The following is a 6,382-nucleotide window of genomic DNA, read 5'->3' as shown; positions in this document are numbered from 1 at the left end:
TATATATATATATATATATATATATATATATATATATATATATATATATATATATATATATATATATATATATATATATATATGTGTGTGTGTGTGTGTGTGTGTACGCTGAGTATTCATTTTTTAGTATTCTGTGTCAGAATAAGAGCAGGTCTTCACTGCCCCAGTGTGTCATATCATGGGCTTTGCTCACTTGTTCATCAAAATTAAAATAAAACTCCTCGGATGATGATCATTGTGGAGAAATATTGTTATTGCAGCATTTACTGCATATTCATGTCCCAGAGTTTCATCTTCTGCTGCACGTTTCATCTTGCAGGCGATGAGTCACAATAACGTGGCTAAAGTATGTTGTCCAGACCACACACTAGAAGGTGAAAGGACGACGACGTTTCGGACCGTCCTGGACCATTCTCAAGTCGATCCTTGACTTGAGAATAGTCCAGGACGGACCGAAACGTCGTCGTCCCTTCACCTTCTAGGTCGTGGTCTGGTCAACACGTTTCATCTTGTTAGTTTGTTAATCCAGGCGTCAGCTCTCGGACCCCCGCGTTCTTAAGTGTTTGATGTTCAACCCAAGAGCTCATGATCTGGTTGGCAGGCTACTGGTTTTGACTGTGTAGGAATTATTCTCTTACTTCCCTTTCTGCTCATTCCATTTGCTCACTTCTCGCGACGTAGAAGAAATGCCTGTGTGAGCGTGGCGGGTGTGCGCATGCGTCTGTAAGAGCAGGAAATAATCTCACAGATCAATAGATTCTTATCATTGACAAAGTCTAATAACCGAGCAACAATATATTCATTATTATTAAGACACATTTAATCTTTTAAACAAATATTCCAATTTCCATCATATATTCTAAAGGACTTACACATTTCACATTCTCTTACTCGATATACCTATTATCACTGAGAAGAGCTGCTTACATAATGAACAGCTCCTTACGTAATATAATCAGTAGCAGCGTTGTTGCGTAAGGTAAAACACCTATCAGGAAGGTCTCTTGCTGGAGACCCTGGTGAGGAAAGGGTGTAGCAGTGAGTACTCAAGCAGCGGAGCAGCCACCAGGTGACGCTGGCCGGGCAAGGACACACTGCCTCACTCATTGTCTGGGTTGTGAGCAAGACCTGATGAGGTGGCCTGGCACAGGATACTTCAACATACCACCCAGACAAAGGTACGTTAGTTTCTGTTGAAATGTTGTGGTTTCTGTGGTGGAACAGAAGTTTTGGGAAGGAACAGTGTTGTTGTGGAGGTCGTCTGAGACGTTCTCAACTTCGTAATTGAGTAATTGTCATACTGCTATATACTCATAAGTGTAATGTATGTAGCATTACTTCATACATTGCGTAAAACGTAACGCAAGGTTACACTTGTACTCAAGGATTAGACATATACATGTGAAGAATATGCATGTATACATGCGTGTATGTGTGCATGTGTATATATAAATAATTGGCATATTTATATATTATGTATAATGTTTATATTTGAATAATAGATGACTTTAATCATAGTGCAACAAGCTGAATCAATAAAGCAGGTAATGCACATACATTTTTAGAAATGCTTGACAACAGCTTTCTTAAGGTAGTTGGTTAGGTTAGGTTAGATTAGGTTAGGTTAGGTTAGTCATTATGGAACCAACAGAAAAACACTACTTTAAACCTTGTTCTCGCAAACATGGCAACCCGTCCTCTTACAAATTACGTCGCTTTTCGCTCGTATGTGTACTCAGGCTAAAAAAAGACGTATTGGAAATAGAATCAACTCCCGAAAGTGACGTACTGTCTCGTTTTCTGTTTTGGGTCTTCTGGCTTAAGCTGTTAGGCTAGGAGAGGAAACTTTCAATAACGGTTTTCATGACGTTTTGAAACCTTAGGAGAACTTTCTGCCCCCACCCCCCCCCCCCCAACCCCAATCTACCAGAGGGCCCTTAACTTGTTGTTTTGGAAAAAAAAAATCTAAAATTTACTTCCATTTTTTTCATTTTCAAATTACGGCCTTTTGTCTCTAGCGTAATAGAGTGAAAAGCGATGTATTTTGTAAGAGGACAGGTTCGAGACACCAGTATATTACCTTAAGCGGGAGCATGTCGAGGAACGGTGTTCATAAAGAAATTAGATTTTACTTAGAATGACAAATGTGTGAGAAAGAATACTATGGAAGGAACCAGGTGTCTGTTAGGCAATATATGGGGGAGTGAGACGAGCAGATTGTACAGACCTGAAAACGTTAAGGAGCTGTCCATGGGACGTGTAGGGGGTCCGAATTTTATCCGGTCATCCGGTCCGGATGACATGGAAGTGAACATGTCATCCACCTGACATGTCATCCACCTCCATCATGAGGTGGATGACATGTCAGTTGATTTCAATGCAGATTTAACTAGTAACTCATTTCAACGAATTTTAATTAGAGCACAAGTACACGGCATACCGTTTAAATTTATTAGGTCGAAAAATAAAACCTCAAAATAGATAACTAGGTGACTAAAGCGTTGACCAGACCACACACTAGAAGGTGAAGGGACGACGACGTTTCGGTCTGGTCAACATAATTTAGCCACGTTATTGTGACTCATCGCCGACTAAAGCGTTTATCATAAATGAAAAAAGCTGCATATAAGCGTATTAAAAAAGTGGACGGCTGCCTTGGAACAACAATTTATAATACGATTAAGAACGGTCAAGAGATTTCAAAGGTCAACAGAAATTATGAAGTGTGTATTGCTGGGCGGCCAAAACAAACTCATAAAGGGTTCTAAACAAACAAAAATCCAAAGGCTCCTAAAACAAAGACTAGAGAGAAGACTCCGATTTTGAAAAATCAATTAAATCAAGTAACTATTAATAACAAACAAATTACAAGCATTTTAAACAAAATTTTCCGTATTTAATAGAGAAGAACTTGATATTTTACTTACACCTTAAAAATCTATGTAGGTTGTAAGGGATGAATTTTGAATTCCTTAATAATTTCCTTTTTTGAGACACATAAATAGAAAACCTAAAGTCAAACTAAGTCCCCAGAAATAGACAAAGCCTTTGCAAGGGTCCCAATAGAATGTAAATACAAGACACGTGAGGTCTGTACTTTGATATTAAATAGATCATTACAGTCGAGCAAAGTACAGGAACCGTTGCTTTACAAATGTCGAGGTAGTTTTCAGGAAGAAAAATGTATCATTTGCGTTGAACTGTCGACCTGTCGTATCAAGAGTGAATAAAAAAGCTAAATTTAGACATTCCAGAAAGCTTAAGAGTAAGAAGGTGAATTGATTGAAAATGATATACACATTAACACAAAATAGAATACGAAGCAATGGATATAAAGTAGAGGGGTTTAGATTCCATTCACCTGGATGATTAGGTTCTGGAGAGACCTGGGTAAATACTGGTTTGGAGATGGGGTGAACGGTTAATGAGACAAATTTCAAAGAAACTTAATGGATGGAAGATCATTTCATTGTTTTAACCGTTGATCAAATATATCTATAAATGACGTCCTCATGACTAAGGCGTATCTGGGAACACCCCGTGCGTAGGTTCGAACCTTCATCATGGCCCTTGTGGACTTGTTTATCAATAAATGAGTTTGGTAGGATATAAAGAGGAACTGCATCGGAGTGGCCATTAGCCCTTCTGCAGTTTTTTTAATTATGTTCTTAAATACGGTTCACTGGGAAGAGGGGATCTTGCGAGACCTGCATACGGTACTCTAAAACCTATTGTCGGAAAGACTGAACATGTTAAGTCAATCGAGATTTCCCTGAAGTCTACACCTACGACCTACGATTGACTATTCCCAGGATGTTACTCGCACCTCGTTGTCTAACTCCCAGGTACCTACTAACTGCCAGGGGAACAGACACATGAGGTGTAAGGAAACATGATGGAAGGGAGGGAGGGAAGGAATTATCAGGGGAGAGCGCACCAAGTTCTCCCAATCGCACGTGGGAGAGCGTATCTGAGATGTCATGTCCTTGGCTGAATATTGTCACTACCCGGATATTGACTCTTTGTGTGCACTGGTTGTGAAGCTGTCACTGTTCAGGAGGTTATCTCTGGAGGTCTTGGACGTCACCACATCTGACTGGTGACGTCAGATGCTCGTTGTTGCTTCCGTTGTTGCCTGTAACGTGGTTCTTACTGGAGCTTCTTGAGGAGTTTGTGTTGTATCAGTCTATCGTAACTAATGCATATTTGGAATCGTACTCTTAATATAACCTATAGCTTCATAAATATCTTGGTCAGATTCACGAAGCAGTTACGCAAGCACTTACGAGCAAGTAGATCTTTTCTCAAGCTTTGGCGGATTTGTTTACAATTATTAAACAGTTAATGAGCTCCGAAGCACCAGGAGTCTGTTTATAACAATAACATCTGCTGATTGGCAAGTTCTCATGCTTGTAAACTTTATAATAAATGTAACCAAAGCCGTCAAAGATTGAGAAAAGATGTACACGTTCGTAAGTACTTGCATAACTACTTCGTGAATCTGGCCGCAGGGATCCTAGGTAACGAAATCGCTAGGTATTGTTATGAACATATTAGTTAGAATTTGTGTTAATATAATATATGTCAAATTGACCTAATTCTTCAGAGCCTATTGAGATTTACAACAATTGGTATTATTGATTGAACGTCTCAAAAAATACATCAAATTTTCCCACTTAACTTTCCGATTCAAGAGCTCGTATCATCACTACCGATAAACAAAAAACGTTTAAAGAATAAGTGTTGATAAGAATATTCATGTTTTAGAATAGTCGTGGCATTTGAACTGCCTCGTAGCCAAGGTATAATATGACTTGGGAGCACTCTACCGTGCTCCATGGGATTAAGATTCTGCACAGCCGGCCAAGAGTGACATATCACAGCCGGCCAAGAGTGTCAGATGCCACAGTCGGCCGAGAGTGTCAGATGCCACAGCCGGCCGAGAATTAATTTTACGTTAATTATAAAAAAAATACTATTCCTGTTTTCTCATAAAATATGTGAAATATACTTAGTATATACACTATATAGTATATTATACATATACACTGACGGATGCGGTCAATAACTATAACAAGCACTCTACTGTGTCTGGCAACACTGCAGCCAACCCGCTGTGGCAAGATAACCGCAGATAAGATCTCTCCGCAAGGGTTGAACCTACAAGATAAGATTTCACAGAGTCCAGTCCTTTAAAACCAAGTGCTGACACTCATAGGAGATAGCCATAAACAAACGCATATAAATATTGGCAGTACAGTATCTGCACTAAATTAGAGAATGTTATTATGTCTTTCTGTTTATATGTGCAAAGTTGGAGGTCATATGTTAGTGACTTGGCTCACCCAAATTGGCAGAGTGAGTGGTCTGGGGTGTGGGATGAACATAGGTTGGTCATGGGTCACCAGAATTTAAACGGGAATAGCGTGCCAGTGTCACATTCAGACCCGCACGACGATTTTTGATACACAGGCCTCCAGCTGCACCGCTAAATATTTTCATAACAATCTTTTCAAAACTATCTTTAGTTTGTTAAAGTAATATGTACCATTAGTCTATGATCACGAGAAAATGAAAATAAATTTCCTGCTATTAATAATTTGCCGTATTCGCATAAAACAGACGATTCTTTCACAGGGTCAAAGGTTTCTCAAATAGTAAGGGGTAACTATTCTGTTTTTAGTATTTCACACTACTGAGCTTCTCTCAATGTCAACCACCTACACATTTCACAATAAAATATTTTATTAGAGAAAGAAAGAGGTACAGGCAGATAGAGAGACAGACAGACCGAGGCAAACAGAGATAAAGAGACAAAGACAAGCAGAGACAGAAACATACCGACAATAGATGGATAGATAGGTGGAAGGATGAGTGGAGGGATATATAGAGGGATAGATTGGAAGATATCAATCAACCCATCCATAGATGGATATCCATCAGATGATGTATATCAACTCATATTTCTATCCATCGATTAGACAGAGTGATAGGTAGATGAGTACATTGTTGAATAAATAGATAGATGCGTACATAGAGGGATAGGTTGATGGATAGATGATAGAGAGATGAGTAAGTAGATGGATATGTATATGGATTGATGGATGGATGGATAGATGGATGAATGGATAGATGGATGGATGGATAGATGGATGGATGGATAGATGGATGGACAGTGCGATAGATTGGTGCTGGGATAGATGGATAAATAGACGGATGGATAGATAGAAATATAGATAGATAGATGTTTGGATAGATAGATAAACAGACGAGAGACAGGTAGCGCCGAGTTTCCACCCTAGTAATTATATATATAATAACAGCCAACACATAGAATATAAATAAATACATACAAATACATATCAAAGTATGTTTTATACAA

General features: G+C 38.9%; 1 protein-coding gene across 12 annotated transcripts in view; it reads left to right on the top strand.

Moving 5' to 3' along the window:
- The first annotated feature begins 985 nt into the window (after positions 1-985).
- LOC123774454 (organic cation transporter protein) overlaps positions 986-6,382 on the top strand; it is a 34,592-nt gene continuing 29,195 nt past the window's right edge. For all 12 annotated transcript variants that reach the window (XR_011223448.1, XR_011223450.1, XR_011223442.1 and 9 more), the window contains exon 1: positions 986-1,178. The gene's annotated coding sequence lies outside the window, so the exon portion shown is untranslated. The remainder of the gene's footprint in view (positions 1,179-6,382) is intronic.

Source organism: Procambarus clarkii, chromosome 61 (genome assembly GCF_040958095.1).
Source record: "Procambarus clarkii isolate CNS0578487 chromosome 61, FALCON_Pclarkii_2.0, whole genome shotgun sequence".
In the NCBI taxonomy this organism is placed as follows: Eukaryota; Metazoa; Arthropoda; class Malacostraca; order Decapoda; family Cambaridae; genus Procambarus; species Procambarus clarkii.
This window is presented reverse-complemented; position numbering and strand designations above follow the sequence as displayed.